At 37.7% G+C, this 25034-nt stretch overlaps 1 long non-coding RNA gene across 1 annotated transcript; it reads left to right on the top strand.

Moving 5' to 3' along the window:
- Positions 1-18767: 18767 nt before the first annotated feature.
- Positions 18768-23330, top strand: LOC138903850 (uncharacterized). The gene is made up of 2 exons (XR_011413184.1): positions 18768-19532; positions 23041-23330. It is a non-coding gene; the product is annotated as an uncharacterized lncRNA (long non-coding RNA).
- The last annotated feature ends 1704 nt before the right edge of the window (positions 23331-25034 follow it).

Genomic DNA, 25034 nt, shown 5'->3' on the forward strand with positions numbered 1-25034 from the left:
TCATGATTAAATCTTTATTATTGTATGCTTGTTGTCTTATAATTTCATATTAATTATTGCATTTTTTGGGGGAATTCCTTCTATAAGAATTGGTAAATGAATATGCTGGAGGAGCGGGTTGCACGCCGCAACAGAATTGATTGAAATGAATATATTGGAGGATCGGGTTGTACGCTGCAACATACTTATTAAAAAGTCCATATTGGAGGATCGGGTTGCACGCCGCAACAGACTTTTTTAAAAGTCGACATATATATATATATATATATTGGGGGATCGGGTAGCACGCCGCAACAGACTTGATTAAAATGAATATATTGTAGAAGAGGGTTGCACGACACAACAGAACTGAATGTGAATATATTATGAGAGTGGGTTGCACGCTGCAGCAGAATTGATGTAAATGATAATTGGTTATGACTGCGGAGTTGGCTTCAATTATTACAAATGAGTTACTTGATTTATTTTTATTATTGTTATTGTAACTAATATTGTGTACAGGTAATGTAAGTGACCCGCCTTAGCCTCGTCACTACTTCGTCGAGCTTAGGCTCAGCACTTACCAATACATGGGGTCAATTGTACTAATACTATACTCTGCACTTCTTGTGCAGATTTTGGAGTTGGTCCCAGCGGCGTACCGTAGACTTGCTCGGATTTCAGCTACCAGAGGAGACTTGAGGTATAACTGCATGGCGTCCGCAGTTCTGAAGTCCCCGTCTATTTTACTTTAGCTGTGTGTTTATTTACAGAAAGCTTTATTTTATTCAGACCTTTATTTGTATTTATTCTAGAAGCTCTTGCACTTGTGACACCAATTCTGGGATGGTATTTAGACACCGTTATTTTTATGAATTATTCACTATATTTCAAACTTTGCTTCCACATTTGTTTCTTTGATTATTAATAATTTAAAAATTATTTAAAAATTGGTTAATATTATTCTAACGTTGGCTTGCCTAGCAAGTGAAATGTTAGGCTCCATCACGGTCCGAAGGTGAAAATTTTGGGTCGTAACACTTTGGAGGTTCTTGGTATCATTCTTGCCACTTGCGGAGTTTGCTTATAATAATAGCTACCAGTCGAGTATTCAGATGGCTCCATATGAGGCATTATACGAAAGGCGATGTCGTTCGCCATTTGGCTGGTTTGAACCGGGAGAGGCTCGATTGTTGGGTACTGATTTGGTACAGGATGCCTTGGATAAGGTCAAGATTATTTAGGATCGACTTCGCACAACTCAGTCTATGCAAAAAAGTTATGCCGACCGTAAAGTTTGTGTTATTGCATTCATGGTAGGAGAAAGAATATTGCTCAGAGTTTCACCTATGAAAGGTGTAATGTGGTTCGGAAAGAAGGGCAAGTTGAGTCCTAGATATATTGGACCCTTTGAAATTCTTGAAAGGGTGGGTGAAGTAGCCTACAGGCTTGTATTACCACCTAGTTTATCAGCGGTTCATCCTGTGTTCCATGTGTCTATGCTCCGGAAATGTAATGATCATCCGTCCCATGTGTTAGATTTCAGCTCAGTCTAATTGGATAGAGATTTGACTTACAAGGAGAAGCCGGTGGCTATTCTAGCTCGGCAGGTACAATAGTTGAGGTCTAAGAATTATCCTTCAGTTCGAGTGCAATGGAGAGGTCACCCGGTAGAGGCATATACCTTGGAGTCCGAGATGGACATACAGAGTAAATATCCACACTTATTCATCAGCTCAGGTACTTTTTTTAACTCCGTTCGAGGACGAACGTTTGTTTTAGAGGTTGAGAATGTGATGACCCAAAATGTCATCTTTTAATTTAATAAGTAATTCTATGTTCTAAGACCTCAAAAAGAACCATTTATCATTCCTCGACTTGTTTGCGCAGTTCGTACAATTTTCCAGAAAGTGTTTATGAGAAACATGGATTAAAATGTGAAATATAGCTTTAAAACTCAACTAAGTTGACTTTAGTCAACATTTTGAGCAAACGGACCCGCATCAGTGTTTAGACAATTTTTGTAGGTCCGTATCGTGATTTTGGACTCGGTCGTATGCCCAAAATCAAATTCCGAGGTCCCTAGCTAGAGATATGGAATTTTGATGAAAAATTAAAAGTTTGAAAGCTTAATGATTTTTAAGAAATTACTGATGTTGGATTTATAGACCTCAGGTTCGGAACCATTGTTCCGGAGCCCGGTGTAAGTCCACTATAATAATTATGACTTGTCTGCTAAATTTGGTGAGAATCGGATTTGATTTGACGTGATTCAGACGTCCGGTTGTAAATATATAAGTTTTAAAGTTTTCTTGAAAACTTTCTTTGATTTGGTGTCCGACTCGTAGTTCTAGGTGTTATTTTGGCAATTTGATCACGAACAAGTAAGTTCGTATGAGGTTTTTGGACTTGTGTACATGTTTGGCTTGGAGCCCCGAGGGCTCAAGTGAGTTTCGGGTAGTCTACGAGATGATTTTGAACTTAGAAAATTTGGTTTTTCTGCAACTTTAGGCTTCTTGTATTTCCTTCATCGCGTTCGCGAATGTACTCTCGCGAACGCGAAGAGCAAACTGGGCTGGCTGAATTTTCCTTCTTCACGAACGCGAAGCTGTGGGGACCTTACCCTTCACGAACGCGACCAGCTCAATGAGAACGTGAAGCTGTAGAGGCGTGGGGGAGAAGTAAGTTGTCCTTCTACGCGAACGCGAGCACTGGCACGCAAATGCGAAGGCCAGGGGGGAAAAGCCTTCGCGATCGCGAAGGAGGACTCGCGAACGCAAAAGCCACAGGCTGCTATTCATCGCGAACGCGACAGGCCCTTCGCAAACGCGAAGAAGGGCTGACGCCTGTGACTTAAAACATAACTAGAATGGGATTTTTCCCATTTTTCACAAACCCTCAATTATAACTCGGTTTAGGAGCGATTTCAAAGGAATATTTCACGATTTCGAACTGGGTAAGTTTTCTTTATCATAAAGTGATTGTATTTCATAAATCTAAGTTTATATTCATCATTTATTTTGGATTTAGATGGAAGAAATTGGAATTTTTATAAAATCTTTCAAAAACGAAAAGTTAAGATTTGAAGGTCCATTTGACATCGGAATTGGAAAAATTTTGTATGGTTGAACTCGTATCGGAACGGGTGTCCGGATTTTGTGAGTTTTTCCAGGATTTGAGATGTGGGTCCCACTATCGAATATTTAAATGAATTTTGAATTTTTATCCGCAAAATTAGTAAATTCATATGGAATTAATTCCTATGATTAGTATTGAATATATCGAATTGTTTGTGAATAGATTTGAAGCTTCCAGAGATAAATTTAAAAGGAAAAGTTGTGGTTGAATAATTGATTGGAATTTGCAAAGCGAGGTAAGTGTCATGGTTAACCTTGACTTGAGGGAATAGAACCCTTAAATTATTTGTTATGTGAAATGCATGTAAACGACGTATAGGTGAGGTGATGAGTGTCTATACGTCGTCAAACTAATTGTTTGCATAATTACTTGAAAATTCATAAATTATTTTAAATAATGAATTAATTATTATAATAATTATGTCTCTCCTAATTTTTGCCAAATATTAATTCTTGAATTTCTGCATTAATTGTTACATGCTGCTTGAATTATGTGTCTTAATTGTTATTTGACATTTAGCATATTAAATATTAAACTGCCTATTTTCTCACTGATTTCTATAATAATTCGCTATTTCGCATTGTCTGTTTCATGATTAAATCTTTATTATTGTATGCTTGTTGTCTTATAATTTCATATTAATTATTGCATTTATTGGGGGAATTCCTTTTATAAGAATTGGTAAATGAATATGCTGGAGGAGCGGGTTGCACGCCGCAACAGAATTGATTGAAATGAATATATTGGAGGATCGGGTTGTACGCCGCAACATACTTATTAAAAAGTCCATATTGGAGGATCAGGTTGCATGCCGCAACAGACTTGTTTAAAAGTCGACATACATACATATATATATATATATATATATATATATGTTTAAAAGTCGACATACATATATATATATATATTGGGGGATCGAGTAGCACGCCGCAACAGACTTGATTAAAATGAATATATTGTAGAAGAGGGTTGCACGACACAACAGAACCGAATGTGAATATATTATGAGAGTGGGTTGCACGCTGCAACAGAATTGATGTAAATGATAATTGGTTATGAATGCGGAGTTGGCTTCAATTATTATAAATGAGTTACTTGATTTATTTCTATTATTGTTATTGTTACTAATATTGTGTACAGGTAATGTAAGTGACCCGCCTTATCCTCGTCACTACTTTGTCGAGGTTAGGCTCAGCACTTACCAATACATGGGGTCAATTTTACTGATACTATACTCTGCACTTCTTGTGCAGATTTTGGAGTTGGTCCCAGCGGCGTACTGTAGACTTGCTCGGATTTCAGCTACCAGAGGAGACTTGAGGTATAACTGCATGGCGTCCGCAGTTCTGAAGTCCCCGTCTATTTTACTTTAGCTGTGTGTTTATTTCCAGAAAGCTTTATTTTATTTAGACCTTTATTTGTATTTATTCTAGAAGCTCTTGCACTTGTGACACCAATTCTGGGATGGTATTTAGACACCGTTATTTTTATGAATTATTCACTATATTTCAAACTTTGCTTCCACATTTGTTTCTTTGATTATTAATAATTTAAAAATTATTTAAAAATTGGTTAATATTATTCTAACGTTGGCTTGCCTAGCAAGTGAAATGTTAGGCTCCATCACGGTCCGAAGGTGAAAATTTTGGGTCGTAACACTTTCGAGGTTCTTGGTATCATTTCTTGCCACTTGCGGAGTTTGCTTATAATAATAGCTACCAGTCGAGTATTCAGATGGCTCCATATGAGGCATTATACGAAAGGCGATGTCGTTCGCCATTTGGCTGGTTTGAACCGGGAGAGGCTCGATTGTTGGGTACTGATTTGGTACAGGATGCCTTGGATAAGGTCAAGATTATTTAGGATCGACTTCGCACAACTCAGTCTATGCAAAAAAGTTATGCCGGCCGTAAAGTTTGTGTTATTGCATTCATGGTAGGAGAAAGAATATTGCTCAGAGTTTCGCCTATGAAAGGTGTAATGTGGTTCGGAAAGAAGGGCAAGTTGAGTCCTAGATATATTGGACCCTTTGAAATTCTTGAAAGGGTGGGTGAAGTAGCCTACAGGCTTGTATTACCACCTAGTTTATCAGCGGTTCATCCTGTGTTCCATGTGTCTATGCTCCGGAAATGTAATGATCATCCGTCCCATGTGTTAGATTTCAGCTCAGTCTAATTGGATAGAGATTTGACTTACAAGGAGAAGCCGGTGGCTATTCTAGCTCGGCAGGTACAATAGTTGAGGTCTAAGAATTATCCTTCAGTTCGAGTGCAATTGAGAGGTCAGCCGGTAGAGGCATCTACTTGGGAGTCCGAGTCAGACATACGGAGTAAATATCCATACTTATTTTCCAGCTCATGTACGTTTTCTAACTCTGTTCGAGGATGAACGTTTATTTTAGAGGTGGATAATGTGATGACCCAAAATATCATCTTTAAATTTAATAAGTAATTATCTGTTCTAAGACCTCAAAAAACACCATTTATCATTCCTCGACTTTCGTGCACAGTCCGTATAATTTTTCGAAAAGTGTTTATGTGAAAAATGGTTTAAAATGTGAGATAGAGCTTTAAAAAACTCAATTGAGTTGACTTTAGTCAACATTTTGAGAAAACAGACCTGGATCAATGTTTTGAAAATTCCGGTAGGTCCATATCTTGATTTGGGACTTGGGCGTATTCCCGGAATCGAATTCCGAGGTCACTAGCTCGAGATATGGAATTTTGATGAAAAATTAAAAGCTTGGAAACTTAATAATTTTTAAGAAATTACTGATGTTGGATTTATTGACCTCGGGTCCGTATTTTGGTTCCGGAGCCCGGTGTAGGTCCACTATAATATTTATTACTTGTCTGCCGAATTTGGTAAGAATCGGAGTTGATTTGACGTGATGCGGACGTCCGGTTGTAAAAATATAAGTTTTAAAGTTTTCGTGGAAATTTCCTTTAATTTGGTGTCTGATTCGTAATTCTTGGTGTTAGTTTGGCGATTTCATCTCACGAGCAAGTTCGTATGATGTTTTAGGACTTGTGTGCAAATTTTGTTTGGAGCCCTGAGGGATCGGGTGAATTTCCGATGGGCTACGGGATGATTTCGGACTTAGGAAATCTCGTTTTCTGTAGACTTCAGGCTTCTGGTGTGTTCTTCTTCGCATTCGCGAAGGTACTCTCGCGAACGCGAAGAGCAAATTGGGGCTGGCACGTTTTGTGCTTCGCGTTCGCGACAGATTGACCGCGTTCATGAAGGTTTGAGGTTCAAAGCTTGGCGTTCGCGATCGAAGCCTCTGGCCAGGATAAATGCCTTCGCGTTCGCGAAGGGCATCTCGCGTTCGCGAAGGCCAAGCTAGGCAAGCTTCGCGTTCGCGAAGTCTAAAATGGGACAGCACAAATTTGTTCTTCGCAAACGCGAGGTACTGACCGCGTTCGCGAAGGGTAAAAGTCCCAGAAACATAACTTAAGTTCTGGAAATTGGGATTCGTCCGATTTTCAACCCTTTCCCGTTTTGAGCTCGGGTAAGGCGAGTTTTGGGCGATTTTCACGGAAAAAATTGGGTTAAGTGTTCCTTATCCTATATTGATTATATTTCATGATTTCATACTCATTTATATCATTAATCTGTGAATTTATGGAAGAAAAATCAGATTTTTATAAAATCTTCCAAAAATGAAAATTTAAGATTTGAAGGTACATTTGACATCGGAATTGGATAATTCTTGAATGGTTGGACTTATCTCGGAATGGGTGTTCGGATTTTCTAAATTTTTCCGGTATTTGAGATATGGGTCTCACTGCCGAATATTTTAATGAATTTCAGATTTTTATCCGGAAAATTTGTAAATTCATATGGAATTAATTCCTATGATTCGTATTGAGTATATCAAATTGTTTATGGTCGAGTAATTGATTGGAATTAGCAAAGCGGGGTAAGTGTCGTGGTTAACCTTGACTTGAGAGAATAGAACCCTTAATTTATTTGTTATGTGAATTGCAAGTGAACGACGTATAGACGAGGTGACGAGTGTCTATACGCCGTCAAATTAATTGTTTGCCTGCTTACTTGAAAGATCATAAATTGTTTTAAATCATTATTTAATTATTATAATAATTATTTCTCTCCTATTCTTTATCAAATATTAATTCTTGAATTCCTGCATTAATTGTTACATGCTATTTGAATTATGTACCTTAATTCTTATTTGACATTTAGCATATTAAATATTAATTTGCTATTTTCCTTTGTTTGTTTCATAATTAAATCATAAATTATTGTATGCTTATTGTCTTAAAAATTTAGATTAATTGTTGTACTTATTGGGAAATTTCTTCTATAAGAATTGGTAAATGAATATGTTGGAGGAGCGGGTTGCACGCAGAAACAGAATTGATTATAATGAATATATTGGAGGATCGGGTTGCACGCCGCAACAGACTTATTAAAAGTCCATATTGGAGGATCGGGTTGCATGCCACAAACAAACTTATTAAAAGTCCATATTGGAGTATCGGGTTGCACGCCGCAACAGACGTGATTAAAATGAATATATTGGAGGAGCGGATTGCACGCCGCAACAGAATTGAATGTGAATATATTGTGAGAGCGGGTTGCACGCTGCAACAGAATTGATGGAAATGTCAATTGGTTATGACTGCTGAGTTGGCTTCAATTATTATAAATGAATTACCTGATTTATTTTTATTATTGTTGTTATTACTAATATTGCGTACAGGTAAGGTAAGTGACCCGCCTTAGCCTCGTCACTACTTCGTCGAGGTTAGGCTCAGCACTTACCAGTACATGGGGTCGGTTGTACTGATACTACACTTTGCACTTCTTGTGCAGATTTTGGAGTTGGTCTCAGCGGCGTACCATAGACTTTCTCGGATTTCAGCTACTCAGAGGATACTTCAGGTATAACTACACGGCGTTCGATGTTCTGAAGTTCCCGTCTATTTTACTTTTGCTGTGTGTTTATTTCCAGACAACTTTATTTTATTTCAGACCTTTATTTGTATTATTCTAGAAGCTCGTGCACTTGTGACACCAAATTCAGGGATGGTATTTAGATACCGTTGTTTTTATGGTTTACTCACTATATTTCAGACTTTACTTCCGCAATCGTTCTTTGTTATTAATAAATTTAAAAATTGGTTAATATTATTCTAACGTTGGCTTTCCTAGCAAGTGAAATGTTAGGCGCCATCACGGTCCGAATGTGGGGATTTCAGGTCGCGACAGTAATTAATCCTTTAGCAAAGATCAGGACACTCTTTAGTGTACGAACCCATAGGTTCAATACTAAACTGGTAGTAAATTGATCACATTAATGTACTAATCAAGGGTGGCGTCTAGAAACACTCCTTAACGACCGGATAACATAAAGTATATAATTTACTCTCAAGAACCTGTAGAAGAATAATATATTAATTTCTTCTGTCCTTATAGCTCTGGGTCACCCTAGGATATGGTTCAACTGTCAAATCCTAATAGGCGGTCGACTATGTGTTCATGTCCAAAATAATTGACCATTGAATAACCTAAGAAACTCTTTTCTTCTTTCATTCAATCGCCCTGGCCAAGGTCTTAATTTGGTCGGTTATAATTTATGACAACATGGAGCTTAAACTCATTACCAAGAGTTGACAGATTTCATCTTGATCAATCACTAATTATACAAGTATTTAATCGTACCCAATATCCTTTCAACTATCGCCCTAGGGCCATAGATGTCTATTATCAAAGCACAATAAATAACTTGTCAATTACTATGATGATAGTAGGTCAAAGGAAACTCTTACATCACATCCTTCAAGAGAATATCCTATTGATAGTTTATGATAATTCTAACTATTAAAAATTATCCAATGAATCGGTTCAATGATCATATCTCTATATGCATCATCTATTTATGTTATTTAGTTATTGAGATCAACTAATTTTTATCCCATAAAGACGATCGCATAAATATTGATCTAACCGGATTACTAATGTCCAAATTAATAATCTTACGATTAAGAACAAAATTTAGATTAAATTGTAAGAGACTTTACTCTGATTATCATGATCTCCATCATGATGATAAGTCTCAAAATTTAATCAAGGACCTTATTAAATTAATCAAGCAATTAATAATAACTATGATAAACGAATATCAAACGCCATATATTTTTATATCAAATAACATTCACAAAAATATTTTCAAATCATCAAATATGAGATTGGATCTAGGGCATATCTAATATATCCTTAACAGAAGAACCAATTGAATGAATAGGAACTGGTTCACCATTGCCAACAAGTATAGAACTATTGAAAGTAGGAGTAGGAGAAGAAATATTACCTTCGTCAAAAGACATGGCTGCCAAGTGTGCTTGAACTGTGGTGGGAGCAAATGAATAATTATGACGCTGCGGGCAAGAGATAGTTGTATGGCCAGTCATACTACAAATCTGACAAGTAACCATAGGAGTAGTCGGGTTCGGCATGGCAAATGGAGGCATTTGAATAGGGGTAGCACCAAGAACACCCTTATCATATCCATGAGGAACTTTGGACTGCTGCCGAACATTATGCTGATAATGACCTCCATAAGACTGTTGAAAAGGAGAACCACGACCTCGTCGATCAGAGCCACGATCAGATTTCCCACGATGATAGTTTCTAGAACGACCAAAGTTACCATGGCCAGAAGATGGACCAACAGGAGAAGATGAAGTAACATCAGAAGATGAACCAGCTAACAAAGCGGTAGCTAGGCAGAGGAGCAGAGGCACATCACTTGTAGGCAGAGTGCGCACCTCGTGGGTAATGAGCATAGTCCACAACTCTGCCAAAGTCGAAGCCATAACAGTAAATGATTCATAAGAGACAGGAAGGTCATTCAAAGCACAACGTACTAATTCAGGGTCATCCACACCACGGCCGATAGAATGAAGGCAATCGACAAATTCACGTATCTTTGCCCTGTACGAATCAATAGATAGGTCTCCTTTTTTAAATGTCTGAAGACTATGTTTGTACTGCATCTCACGGGCAGTAGACTGATGAAGAAAATGTATTTTAAGCCTAGACCAAGCAGCAGCAGCAGTAGAGCAATCATAGAGTAAGGGAATGAAGTAATAATAAGACGGTCAACCTTGCGCCACTTTGCATATTCAGGATTGATTTGCTGAACAGATGATGAACCCTCAGTAACAGGCAGAAATTGTGAAGGTGCCACATTAGAACCATCAATATGGCCAAAGAGATCATACATTTCCAACACCGGTTGAAGTAAGTGAGTCCATTTAAAATAATTAGTTTGGAACAATGTTTCAGGGACCAAATCCTTTATATGAACAGAGAAAGGGATTACAGATGCCATCATGTAAAAGCCGAATAATACTAATCCAAAAAGAATCACGTTGCACCAAAGCAAATTGAATATAATTTCAATAAAAAGATTACCCAACTAATAACACCTAATCAATAACAAGAAAATAGTGGCAGTACCTAAACTCAATTGATATAATCGCTACAGTTTGTCCTCTGTCAATGGAGAACAAAGAATAAATGTAGATAGAGGAAACCCCACTTCAAAGTCAACGTGAATAAGTAAATATGATGAATAATTAGAAGGAATTGATAACAACCGAGGCCAACCGAAATGCCCGTAGCAGCAAAGAACGTAGAATGTAAAGCCCCATAGGTATTGGACATTTATTAGGGCCAATTATAACTTTAGTGTCATGTTTATACTGACCTTGAGGTGTACCCTGAGTCACACGGGAGTGGTGTCGTCATGAAAATATGTATATATATTTATGGTATTGATTAGTCGTGATTTGAAATAGTTAAATGGCCAAATGAATCAAAACATGAGAGTTGGAGTAAATAGTACTTCAAGTGTGCAGTCTTATTTAGTCATTGTATTATAAAATACACTCCAGCTAGCATAAATGTTGCCAATACTTTCACTGTGACGCCACTAAAATAAATTGAAGTCTTGAGCTTTACACGTGGGAATTTATGGTCAAGCCCACTAAGGTGCCCACATAAGTGATAGTTAAGTGTTGGCCCAAGTAAATGTTAGTTTTGAAGACTGACAAAGGAAGCTCAGGCATGAAACGGGTTTATCCCTTGTGTACATGCATAGACACGGGCAGATTCGAGCATGTGGGAAGCAAGTGAAGGAGATAAGCTTAACTTGGAATAATTGATATCTCCTGATCGAAAAGGTTGCATAATTGATAAGGAGAAGGACTCCTTAATGATAGAGAACACTATCCAAGATAAGGGAGGAGTTTGAAGTTGAGATCAACTAGAACTCTTCCACCAAAGAAGAGTAGCATTAGAACTCTAGTTAATTCTTCATCTACTAACTCTATATATTGCAGAATGTTCTTATTCTACAGGGATGCACAAAAGAAGAAGTTAAACGTGAATTGAGAGCAAAATAGCAAGGCATTTTACAAGCAATACGTGTGTGATTCAAGTGTGCTAACCTGAAGCTACATGAACCAGATAGAAGAACCAGCTCCAAGTGTCTGTCTTTTATTCTAGTTCAATTGTAGTAGGTGTTTTCATATTGTACGTTTCAGCTTTATCTAGAGGCAATTGTAATAGGTACTCAAAGTATTCAAGTTAGAGTTAACTTGAAGTTGTCACAACAGTTAGAGGCTGGTTGCCACAACGGGATTAGAGATAATCCTAGGTTTACAAAAGTATTTTGTAAATACAGTTTTTGGCTCAGTGATTTAGTGGAGAGTTTGGGAAATTCCTACTGAGAAGTAGGTCGTCGTTTTTTCATTTGAGCTGGGTGTTTTCTACGTAAAGATCCTTGTGTTCTTTACTTTATGCATTATTTATTTTGCAACTGTAGTGTAAGGAACGCATAGAAGAACCAGGTCCTTCGATAATCCAGTGCATGCGAAAATCAGGAACCACACAAATCACCCCTGCTCTTATGTGGTATTGAAGTATAAAATATCAATTGATATCAGAGCGGGTTATCTTTGAAGAGGCTAATACCTTAGGAAAAGATCAAGATGAGTGCACTACCTGGAAACTTTAAAGAGCAATCCACCACTAGGCCACCCTTATTCAATGATCACTACTATTCTTTGTGGAAGGAGAGGAGAAGAGATCACTTGCAGATGACTGATGGGTGTTTCAAATGTGGTAAAAAAATCACATGATCAAGAATTGTCCTATGTGGGAAGTCGAGTAGAAAAAGGAGAAATCTGAAAGAAGGAACAGAAAGAAGGAACAAGTTCATGACAAGAAGAACTACAACAAAAGGTCATCCAAAGCAGTGGTTGCTACCTGGAAAGATAGTTTAGATGAGGACACTGATGATAATGCTGAACAAACTCTCATAGCAATTCGATAATCTGAAGATGAACCTGATGAAGAATCTGAGATAAGTTTTCTGAACCTTAAGGATAAAATTAAACTCCTTTCTAAAGATAGACTATCATAATTGTTGCTAACTTTAATTGATGAATCGAAGAATATAAGTTCTGAAAAAGAGCAGTTGTCAAAAGAGTGTAACTTTTTAAAAGCAGAATGAAAAACCTAGAAATAAACGTTTGTAAAGCTGAAAAGGAAAATACTGCTTTGAAGAACCAGGTTCATGCACTTGATACAACTGTCTTACAACTTAGATCTGAAAATATAAAGTTAAAGTTAGGGACAGAAAAAGAGATAGCAAGTGATATACAACTCAACCTAGAGGATGACTTAAGGAAGGTTAAAAATGAGCTATACAAAAAGGAAGAAAATGTAAGAGTTTTGAAAAATAACTTAACAAAGGTTAAACATGAGTTTGATAGAACATGTAAATGGAACAGGTCCTCCAATGTACTTTCATGGCTACAGGAACACCATAGTGGCAACAGAAATGGACTTAGCTTTGGGAACTCCGCACCTGAATGGGATCCCGAAAATAAGTACCTAACACTCCCTGAGAATAAGATTTGCACACACTGTGGAAACACTGGTCACTACAAGAGTGATTGCATTGTGAAAGAAAAGGCAGATCTTTTTAGCCATTGAGGAAGGCACTCTTGACATCCATCTGATGGAGAGTGAATTCTATGTAAGCAGCAAACACTATAAGAAGTCTAATTGCTTCCAATCTTGCAACTGGAGAAAAAGTCTCATAATAGTTTATGCCTTCCCCTTGCCTATATCCTTAAACCACCAATCATGCCTTGTTCCTTATAACTGTTCAATCTTTATCAAGTTTATTTCTGAACACCCATTTTGTACCAATTACTGACATGTCCTTGCTTCTTAGTACTAGATGCCAAACTTAGTTGAGTTCATCTTGCATTGCATTCACATAGTCTGCATCCTACAAAGCCTCAGCAATATTTTTAGGTTCAATAAGAGATAAAAAAGCATCAAAGGCACAAAGATTCTTCAAAGAAGATTTGGTTTTGATTCCAGATGTTAGATCAGTAATTATGTTCTCAATGGGATGAGAACTTTGATACTTGTAAGGTTCCACAACCAACTAGCTTGCCCTAAATGTTCCTTCAATGTTTTGTTGTTGAGGAACATGTTCATGGATAGATTCGCTCGAGGTTTGAGGATCAGTTCCTCTTAGTTCAGTTCCCCCTGTCAAGTTGCCCTGAGTGGAATGACCTATTTCTTCATGTGGTGCAGCTTCAGTCTGGGATATGGTTTTATTTGAGTTTCTTACCAGCCTAATTGCTTCATCATCATGTTCCTGCCTCTTAGAAAGAATGTTAGTTTTATCAAAATCATATGTACACCTTTTTCTATACACATAGTTCTTTTATTATAAATATTACAAACTTTACTATGTATAGAATGTCCCAAGAATACTCCTGTGATGACCCAAAATATCATTATTAAATTTAATAAGTAATTATGTCTTCTAAGAGCTCAAAAAGTACCATTTATCATTTCTCGACTTACGTGCACAGTCCGTACAATTTTCCGAAAAGTATTTATGTGAAAAATCGATTAAAATGTGAAATAGAGCTTTAAAAACTCAACTGAGTTGAATTTAGTCAACAATTTGAGCAAACGGTCCCGGATCCATGTTTTGACAATTCCGGTAGGTCCGTATCATGATTTGAGACTTGGGCGTATGCGCGGAATCGAATTACGAGGTCCCTAGCTCGAGATATGAAATTTTGATGAAATATTAAAAGCTTGAAAGGTTAATAATTTTTAAGAAATTACTGATGTTGGATTTATTGACCTTGGGTCTGTATTTTGGTTCGGAGCCCGGTATAGGTCAACTATAATAATTATGACTTGTCTGCCGAATTTGGTGAGAATCAGAGTTGATTTGACGTGATTCGGACGTCCGGTTGTAAAAATATAAGTTTTAAAATTTTCTTGGAAATTTCCTTTGATTTGGTGTCTGATTTGTAGTTCTTGGTATTATTTTGGCGATTTGATCACGCGAGCAAGTTCGTATGATGTTTTAGGACTTGGGTGCATGTTTGGTTTGGAGCCCCGAGGGCTCGGGTTGGTTTCGGGTGGTTAACGGATAATTTTTAGACTTGGAAAAAACTGCAGAAATCTGCTTCTGGTATCCTTCTTCGCGTTCGCGAGAGGGGGCTCGCGTTCACGAAGAAGAAACTAGAGGCAAATGAAAATTACTCTTCACGTTCGCGGAGAGGGGGCCGCGTTCGCGAAGGCTTTAGGTGGGAAGCTTCGCGTTCGCGTTCGCGATCGAAGCCTCACGTTCGCGAAGGGAAAGAGGTTGGCCAGGAAAATTAGCCTTCGCATTCGCGAAGGGCATCTCGCATTCGCGAAGGCCAAGCTAGGCAAGCATCGCGTTCGCGAGGTAGCCCTTGCGTTCGCGAAGAGTAAAATTGGACAACACAAATTTGTGCTTCGCGAACGCGAGGCACTGACCGTGTTCGCGAAGGGTAAAAATCCCAGAAACAGAACTTAAGTTCTGGAAATGGGGTTCGACCCATTTTCAACTATTTATCCTATATTCGTTATATTTCATGATTTCATACTCATTTATATCATGAATTCGTGAATTTATGAAAAAAATTCAGATTTTTATAAAATCTTCCAAACACAAAAATTTAAGATTTGAAGGTCCATTTGACATCGGAATTGGATAATTTTTGTATGGTTGGGCTCGTCTCGGAATAGGTGTTTGGATTTCGTAAGTTTTTTCGGGATTTGAGATGTGGGTCCCACTGCCGAATATTTTAATTAATTTTAGATTTTTATCCGGAAAATTTATAAATTCATATGGAATTAATTCCTATGATTCGTATTGAGTATATCGAATTGTTTGTGAATAGATTTGAAGCTTTTGGAGACAAATTTAAAAGGAAAAGTTGTGGTCGAGTAATTGATTGGAATTAGCAAAGTGAGATAAGTGTCGTGGTTAACCATGTAGGGAATAAAACTCTTAAATGATTTGTTATATGAATTGCATGTGAACGGCGTATAGGTGAGGTGACGAGTGTCTATACGTCGTCAAATTAATTGTTTGCCTGCTTACTTGAAAAATCATAAATTATTCTAAATCATGAATTAATTATTATAATAATTATTTCACTCCTATTCTTTGTCAAATATTAATTCTTGAATTCCTGCATTAATTGTTATTTGACATTTAGCATATTAAATATTAAACTGCATATTTTCTCTCTGATTTCCATAATAATTTGCTATTTGTCTTTGTTTGATTCATAATTAAATCATAATTATTGTATGCCTGTTATCTTATAATTTTATATTAATTGTTGCATTTATTAGGGGAAATTTCTTCTATAAAAATTGGTAAATGAATATGTTGGATGAGCGGGTTGCACGCCGCAACAAACTTATTAAAATTCCACATTGGAGGATCGGGTTACACGCGGCAACAGACTTATTAAAAGTCCATATTGGAGGATCGGGTTGCACGCCGCAACAGAATTATTTAAAGTCCATATTGGAGGATCGGGTTGCATGCCGCAACAGACTTATTTAAAAGTCGACATATATATATATATATTGGGGGATCGGGTTGCACGCTGCAACAGACTTGATTAAAATGAATATATTGGAGGAGCGGGTTGCACGCTGCAACAAAATTGGATGTGAATATATTGTGAGAGCGGGTTGCACGCTGCAACAGAATTGAATGTGAATATATTGTGAGAGCGGGTTGCACGTTGCAACAGAATTGATGGAAATGACAATTGGTTATGATTGCTGAGTTGGCTTCAATTATTATAAATGAATTACCTGATTTAGTTCTATTATTGTTGTTGTTACTAATATTTCGTACAGGTAATGTAAGTGACCCACCTTAGCCTCGTCACTACTTCGTCGAGGTTAGGCTCAGCACTTACTAGTACATGCGGTCGGTTGTACTAATACTACACTTTGCACGTCTTGTGCAGATTTTTTAGTTGGTCCCAGCGGCATACCATAGACATGCTCGGATTTTAGCTACTCAGAGGAGACTTGAGGTATAACTGCACGACGTTCGCAGTTCTGAAGTCCGCATCTATTTTACTTTGGCTGTGTGTTTATTTTCAGACAGCTTTATTTTATTTCAGACCATTATTTGTATTATTCTAGAGGCTCGTGCAATTGTGATACCAATTCTGGGATAGTATTTAAACACCGTTATTTTTATGGATTATTCACTATATTTCAGTCGTTACTTCTGCAATTGTTCTCTGTTATTAATAAATTTAAAAATTATCTTATAAATGGATAATATTATTCTAATGTTGGCTTGCCTAGCAAGTGAAATGTTAGGCACCATCACAGTCCGAAGGTGGGAATTTCGGGTCGTGACAACTCCCTCATCACTTCTGGGATCAAATTTACCTAGGGAATCTTTACCATTATTGTGCACAAAGCACTTTCATCTAAATACCCTAAGATGGGATATATTTGGCTTTCTCCCTTTAAGCAACTCATAGGGAGTCTTCTCAACAAGAGGTCTAGTCATGCACCTATTTATGATGTAACATGCAGTGTTCACAGTTTCTACCCAGAAACTATGGGGCAATTTACTAGAAAGAACCGCCATTTCTTCCAATGTCCTATTCTTTCTTTCAACTACTCCATTTTGTTATGGAGTTCTAGGAGCAGAAAAATTATGATTTATGTCATGCTCATCACAAAATTCAGCAAATTTAGCATTCTCAAATTCAGTACCATGATCAGACCTAATTGATGCAAGTTGATTACCTAGTTATTTCTGAGTTTTTCTAACAAAAGAAGTGAATATGTCAAATGCTTCATCTTTAGATGTTAAAAACAATGTCCAAGTAAACCTAAAGTAATCATCAACAAGCACCATCATATATCTCTTACCACATCTGCTCAATATTCTCATTGGTCCACAAAGAACCATATGGACCAGTTCCATCATCCTGGTGGTGCTTACCACTTACTTGCTTTTAAAAGAGGATCTTACATGCTTCCCCCTTGCACAAGCTTCACAAACTTTATCTTCCTTGAACTTAATGTTAGGCAGTCCTATCACCAAATCCTTGGAGACTAGTTTGTTTAGTTGACTTAGACTGGCATGTCCATGTCTCTTGTTCCAAAGGAGGGGATCATTATCCAACACACTTAAGCAAGTGAGTTCATTTTCTGAAAGTGTGGACAAATCTACAACATATATGTTGTTCACTCCTTTTTCCTGCAAAACTATCTTGTCAGTTGTAAGATTAATCACACGAGCTAGATGTTTTCTGCATTCTCTACTATACTTGTTAAGCCCGCTCTAGTATCAGTGGGTCTAGTGATTTTATCCCTCCTATGTCTAGTGATTTTATTATGTCTAGTGAATTTATAATGTCCATAGAGATTCCAGTGACACTGTGGGGAGGTCTTGTCATGTAGGTGATATATATATATATATATATATATATATAGATATAGATATTTAAACTCTCATGTTCATTCCGTACTTATGTATCTTGGTCAAAAGCCTACTTATGTTTTGAGTTAAAACAATGACTTTTAACCAAACGATTCAAGACGATATTTCAAATGTTTAAGTGATACTTCAAATCTATGAAATAATCATGAATGGGTAGATAGGTTCAACTGGTTCGCTCGGTATAAGTTAAAGGCATTGGGTGCCGGTTCTGCTGGTCTTTTCAGAGCGTGACAAACTTGGTATCAGAGCACTAGGTTAAGTATAGCCTAGGGTGTCGTGGAACCGTGTTTAGTAAAGTCCTTCTTATTAGTGTGTTGCGCGCCACACTTTTAATTGGGAGGCTACAGGTCATTGTAAACACGTAAGTTTTGATCCGCGCAACTTTTAAAAGCAGTATTTATAAAAATATTTACTTATTTTTATTTTAATACAATTTATGTTAACTTTTAATTTTAATTTTAAAACATAAGTTTAAAAAAGAAAAAAATAATTTTATAATATTTCTTTTCTTATTATATATCTTTTAATTTTTATTTATTTATTTATTTAAGCTTATTAGTATTTTATAATGATAATATTTTAATTTACTATTACTTTAAAATAGTTTTCTCTACCTTTTTATAACATTTAAAAAAAAACCAAAAATATTTTTATTTTTATATATAGTTCACTTTAATAGTTTATTCTTATTAACTGAGATTAATTAGTACATTTTGCTAGTATTTTTATTTTTATTTTTGTTCATTGAGAAAGAATTAAATTTGGGCTAATTAAGAGCTTATTTTTGGATTTTGGTGGCCTAGACAAAGACTCATTTTTCCAACTCATTAGCCCACTCTCCACTTAAAATGCAAGATTTAATCTTAGTCATTTATTCTTCTCTAATCCAATGGCCATCATCCCTTCCCACTTTCATATAAAATACCCAATTATGGAAACCCTAACCAATCACTCCAACCTAGAGCTAAGGACCTAGGCAGCACATAGACATAGAAAGAAAGAGAAGGGAGAGAACGGACGGAAAAAAAGGGAATTGAGAGCGGCCTACTTCTTCTTCGAAAATACTAGTTCCCTCCTTGGATTCATTTCCATAACCATGTGAATATTCCGTTCAACACCATCTGCTATTAACCTTCAAAGCCACAAATAGTTCCATCCCTACTAATTTTGTTTTTAATTCTAACCTTCAACAACTTTCCACCATAATTTCTCCACGTAAAAACATTACACATTCACCTTCACCCATTCTTCTACCACTGAGATAAACACAATTCCTCTACCCATAGTCACAAAATACATTATTTCCAACAACTTCTGTTCTTAGCCAGGTCCAAACGGAGGTGAAAGTTCAATTTCGAGTCAATCGAGTCAGGGCATTTTCGTTCGAGATTGCAAATCCGAGTTCCCGTCGTGGTTCACTCTTTTCCGGTCATATTTCAATTGGAGCTCATTGTGGCAATAACGGTTGGATCGTATTATTTGTTGTACATCTTGCTGGAGGTTAATTAAAATTGGAGAAGTTCCTACTTTAATTGAGGTCCATTTCTTTTTCTTTTCCTAATTTGATATTACTTCACTCCTTACCTTAATCAATTTCTCTGATGTGCTTAGTTTGTTTATTACTTAACTGCATTTGATAAATGTTCAGATATAAGCTATTTGTTTGTATATTTCCTAAATTGTGTTTGTTGAGGTGAGAACATTTGTGCAGAAAAGTAATCCAAAATCGACGATGGATAAATTTAGTAACATGGATAGTTAAAGTAAATGACCGAGAAGATATCAAACGTGCACAATAGGTGTTGAACGTGGTTTAATTAACAAGTGAAAATTATTTCTTTCGTGTTGGAAAAGACAAACAATTTAGATATTGAATGAATTTTACATCGTTTCATCTTTTTTTAATTAAGAATCGCTAGTAGCATGTTTAGGCCGACCACACTCGGGTAGACAAATTTTAGGATTTTCCTTATATTTTCTCTTATATGAGGTGAGAAGTCGCCCCTTTTAGTTAATTAATTTATTCGGGGAATACCTCGAAGAACTTGTAATATTTTGGAGGCCGAGCATTGTGGAGGGAGCATAGTATAGGTTAATATAGGATTGTTAATATTTTAATTTTCTTTTCTTTTCTTTTCTTTCGTTTATCAGGCGGGGACGACCTCGAACCTCTTCTGTGTTTATTTTCGCTCTTTGTGTGTTTCCACCTCAATTTCAGTATTTCTAAAAATTCAATTAGATCATGTACGCAACCGTGATTTTCACGGGACTCGGGGAATGCCTAACACCTTCTCCCCGAGTCAAATAAACCCCCTTATCTAGAACCTCTAGTGCAAACTATTTTAGATTCAAATATGTTTTTTACGATAAAATTGCCTTTAAATGGTGACTTGGCACATCGAGAATATATACCAAGTGACGACTCTGAAATAATCTCTTTTGAACAAATGTTTTGTCACTTTTTAATTGAAAAATCCTTTTGAGATTTACAAATCTTTTATTTATTTTAAAGAGGATTAGTAAGGTTAAAAAAAAGAGATGATGTTACCGCTTATAGGAAAATTTCCCCTTCTTCCATTCTAGATCGTGCTTTATAGCATAAGGATTGAAGCTAGATTTTATATCTGTCAATATTACATATGATTGACACATGGCACAACCGAAGGGCGTAAGATTCGATGCTTAAGTAATGGTAATAGCTACTTGAAGAGTAGTGCATGGGTTAATATTTGGTCCATATGATGGGGATAAATGAGGTCAAGAAATAGATCACGAATAAGTTAAGATCACATATTAAAGTGCCAAGGGCCTATTCAATAGAAGATGGGGTGATGAAAATAAAGAAATCCGTCAAAAGTGATATTTGGATTCATGAAGGTAATATTACTAACGAAATGGATAGGAGAACATGAAATATTGTATCTCCAAACTATGTTCAAGATATATCGAAGCAACAGAATGGCCGATCACTTTGACGCCATCACCAATGAGATCAAACGAGAGATGGACAAAGAGAATTAAATGGCCTGGAGTTGAGTAAGAATGATCATACCTCGACATTCTATGAGGCAGTTCAGACAACAAACAAGGACCACATTGGTCAAAGTAACGCGAATTAGTTAAGGTTGCAACACATCCTGTGGCTTCGGTAAGAAGAGGCACTTAAGAGTGCATATGAACATCTATGATAACAAGTAAATAGACTCAAACTTGGTAAATAAATGAGTTGCTAAGGGATGAGATGCACAATATAGACGACTGAAATACATAACCTTGAAGGTTACAAAGGTAATATGGATTACCAGGGAGGCAATTATGTAACGACCCGGCCGATCATTTCGAATATTACAACCCCGTCTCCCCATTTAATACTCAAATTGTGCGGCCGATATACGGACCGCATATCCATTTTGCGGTCACATATGCGACCGCATATCCTGTTCCAGAGCTTCATTTTTTCTGATTTTATCAACCCGACCCCATTCTTATAAAACACTACTGGGGGTCATTTAGAAGGGTTTCATTTGATATTTTAGAGAGATATGAGAGCATCTTAGAGAGAGAAAGTGAAGACCTAGTCATTTTCCCATCAATTCTTGTTCAAGGTTGGAAGATTTCACAAGGATCTTGCTAAGGTTTCAAAGAGGTAAGAATTTCTAACCCTTGTCTTCAATTTCGAGTTTGGGTAAAGATGGGTAATTGGGAGTATAATTCTTGGGTGTGAGAGTATTATTTATACATACACATACCAATAAGGTTTGTGGAAAGATTGTTGAGTTCAAATGGGTAAAGATTGAGTTCAAAATGGTAGAAATCTTCAAAGACTTTAATAGAGGATTTGAGGGCCGAGTTGATGTCAGAATTTGGTAAAATTTATATGGTTGGACTCGTGGTTGGATGAGTGTTAATATTTTATAACTTTTGTCGAGTTCTGAGATGTGGGGTCCACGGACAATTTTTGAGTTAAATTTCGAATTTTATTGGAAAATTAGTATTTTCTTATGGAATTAATTCCAATAATCTTTAATGACTGAATCAGATAATTTATCGCTAGATTTGAGGCGTTTGGAGGACGATTTCCGAGGTAAGGGAATAGTAGAATAAATATTAACGCGATTTGAGGTAAGTAACAGTTCTAAATTTGGTCCTGAGGGTATGAAATCCCGGATTATGTATTATGTGATTGGTCTCGAGGTGACGCACATGCTAAGTGATGGGCGTGTGGGTGTGCACCGCAGTAATTGTGACTTGGTCAAATTCCATTGAACTGTGTAGTTGAATAATATGTTGATATCCATACATTCTCTACGTGTTAGAGAAAATTGAGCTGGTACCCACTGGGGACATTTCTGTGGTTGAATTATATGTTCAAATTGTAATTTCACACTCAGTCATGTTCATTCATTTCATATCATATCTCAGTCTCCGTTGCTATTTATTGATACATCATATTATCATTTTGGGCTGATTTTCATAAGATCTTTAACTCGAGAGACTGGAGAGGTGATGACTGAGTGAGGTCGAGGGCTTAATTGTGAGGATATATATGAAACCTGGCTGCACGCCGCAACATGTTTTGTTGATTTATGCCATGATTGGTTTGTTATAGTGCTTGGGCTGAAGCAGCCCCTCCGGAGTCTGTACACACCCCTAGTGAGCGTAGGTACCTACTGAGTGCGAGTGTCGAGTGCCTAGTGTTGAGTGACTGTAAGAAAAGAGTGACTGTAGGGTTGGAGTGAATGGGAGGACTAAATAATGGTTACTCTGAGAGGATGCATTGATTTCATTATTTGTTACATTTTCGCTATTATATATCACTATTTTGGAAATTTCGAAAAACCATTATTTTCTGTTTCAGTCAAATTTGATATGAAATTCCTGTGAAATTTTTAATGTTGAACTTGAGAGCATGCCTACCCTTTTATGTTTGAAAGTACTGTATTTGGACTTACATGAGAAGCTCGTCACTACTTTCAGTTCCTTAATTATTATTGTTACTTGCTGAATTGGTTATACTCATACTATACCCTACACTTCGTGTGCAGATCCAGGTGATCCTGGACACAAGGGTGTTGATTCTTTCACATAGCTGATTTTCCTGAGATTCAGAGGTAGCTGCCATATTTCGTAGACCTTGTCTCTCCTTTCCTATCTCTCTATTTACTGTATTTGGTTTTAGACTATTATAGACCGTGTTTTCCAGACTTGTAATGCATAGATGCTCATGTACTCAGTGACACCGGGTTTTGGGAATATGTTTTACCTAGTATTTGTAGGATTTTCTCTTAAACTTAATTATGATGTTTTCCGTATTTAAAAGATATTGTGGGTTATTGATGATGTCGGCTTGCCAAGTATTGAGATAGGCGCCATCACGACGGGTGAAATTTTGGGTCGTGACAAGTCAGTATCAGAGCCTAGGTTACATATGTCTAACGAGTCATGAGCAGGTTTAGTAAAGTCTTGGGGATCGGTACAGAGACGTTTGTACTTATCTTCGAGAGGGTGCCGAACCCTTAGGAAAATTTCACTTTTTGTATTATATCGTGTGAATTTGTTATTTCCGGAAAACTAAAATTCTGTTATTCTATTCTCTCATAGATGGTAAAGACACGTACTACTGGATCGGACGGTCAACCACCAGTTAGGGTCACGAGAGGCCGGGGCCGAGGTCGAGGTGCCGCTCGTATAGCAGTTGGAGAAGCACCAGTTGCTCCAGCTCAGGAGTAGATTCGAGATATAGTTGAGCTGGCGGAACCCGCTCTGTTACCATCTGTGCCCATTGAGATTCCAGGCCTACAGGAGGCTTTGACTCAGATATTGACAGTTTGCACTAGCCTTGCTCAAGTGGTTTCGGCTCAAGCCGTGGGAAGCACTCATACCCCTATTTCCCATAATCCGGAGCAGATAATGCATGGACTTCAGATACTTGGGGCACTACCAGCCCAGACGACTGCAGCTTCTCAGGCCCCGGTAGTCCCCGTTATGGTAGATGATGAGCAGAGGAGACTTGAGAGATTTGGGAGGCTTCGACCTCCATCATTTAGCGGTGCTGAGTCAGAGGATGCTCAGGTTATTTTTGGATAAGTGCCTGCGGATGCTTCGGACAACGGGTATTTTGGAGACTAGTGGGGTCTCGTTCACTACCTTTCAGTTTTCTGGGGTTGATTTCAGATGGTGGGAAGCCTATGGGAGGCGCAAGCCGATCGGTGCAGTACCACTTACATGACAGGAATTCTCCATTCTCTTTTGGAGAAGTTTGTGTCGCAGTGTCGCAGGGAGAAGCTGCGCAGACAATTTGAGCAGTTACGTTAGGATGACATGTCTGTGATGCAGTACGAGATGAGATTTTATGATTTGAATCGTCACACAATTTTGTTGGTTCCCACTGATAGGGAAATGATTAGGAGATTCATTGATGGCCTCACATATCAGCTGCAGTTACTTATGACTCGGGAGAGAGTATCTGGTGCTACTTTTGATGAGGTAGTTGACATTGCTCGACAGATAGAGATGGTCCGTAATCAGGAACGTAGACAGAGGGAGGCCAAGAGGCCTCGTGGTCTAGGTGATTTCAGTAGTGTCCTTCAGGGGGTCAGTTTTAACACGGTAGGGGTTGTCCTTACAGACAAGCACAGACGGGTCGCCCGGTTCACTATGGTGCATCATCCAACCATGGTTCATACAATTCTCATCAGGGTCAGTTATCTCTTAGTGCCCTTTCAGCCTAGAGTTCGTCCCGTGTCCCTTCAGTTCAGGGTTCATTTTCACCGGGTGCTTCTAGCAGTTATTCTGGATCTCGGGGCCCGATTCAGTCCATACCGCCACCAGTATTGGGGAGCTTCTTTGAGTGCGGGGAATTTGGGCATATGTGGAGACAATGTCCTCGTCGCTCGGAAGGTCCAGTGCAGCAGAGGAGTCAGACTACGACTTCAGCACTAGTTACTTCACCATCCGCCTAGCCAGCTCGGGGGGAGGGGGAGGGGAGGAGGGGGGTCAGTCAGCTAGGGGTCACCCAAGAAGGGGGTTGGCCGATCAG

Source organism: Nicotiana tomentosiformis, unplaced genomic scaffold (genome assembly GCF_000390325.3).
Source record: "Nicotiana tomentosiformis unplaced genomic scaffold, ASM39032v3 Un00042, whole genome shotgun sequence".
Classification (NCBI taxonomy): Eukaryota; Viridiplantae; Streptophyta; class Magnoliopsida; order Solanales; family Solanaceae; genus Nicotiana; species Nicotiana tomentosiformis.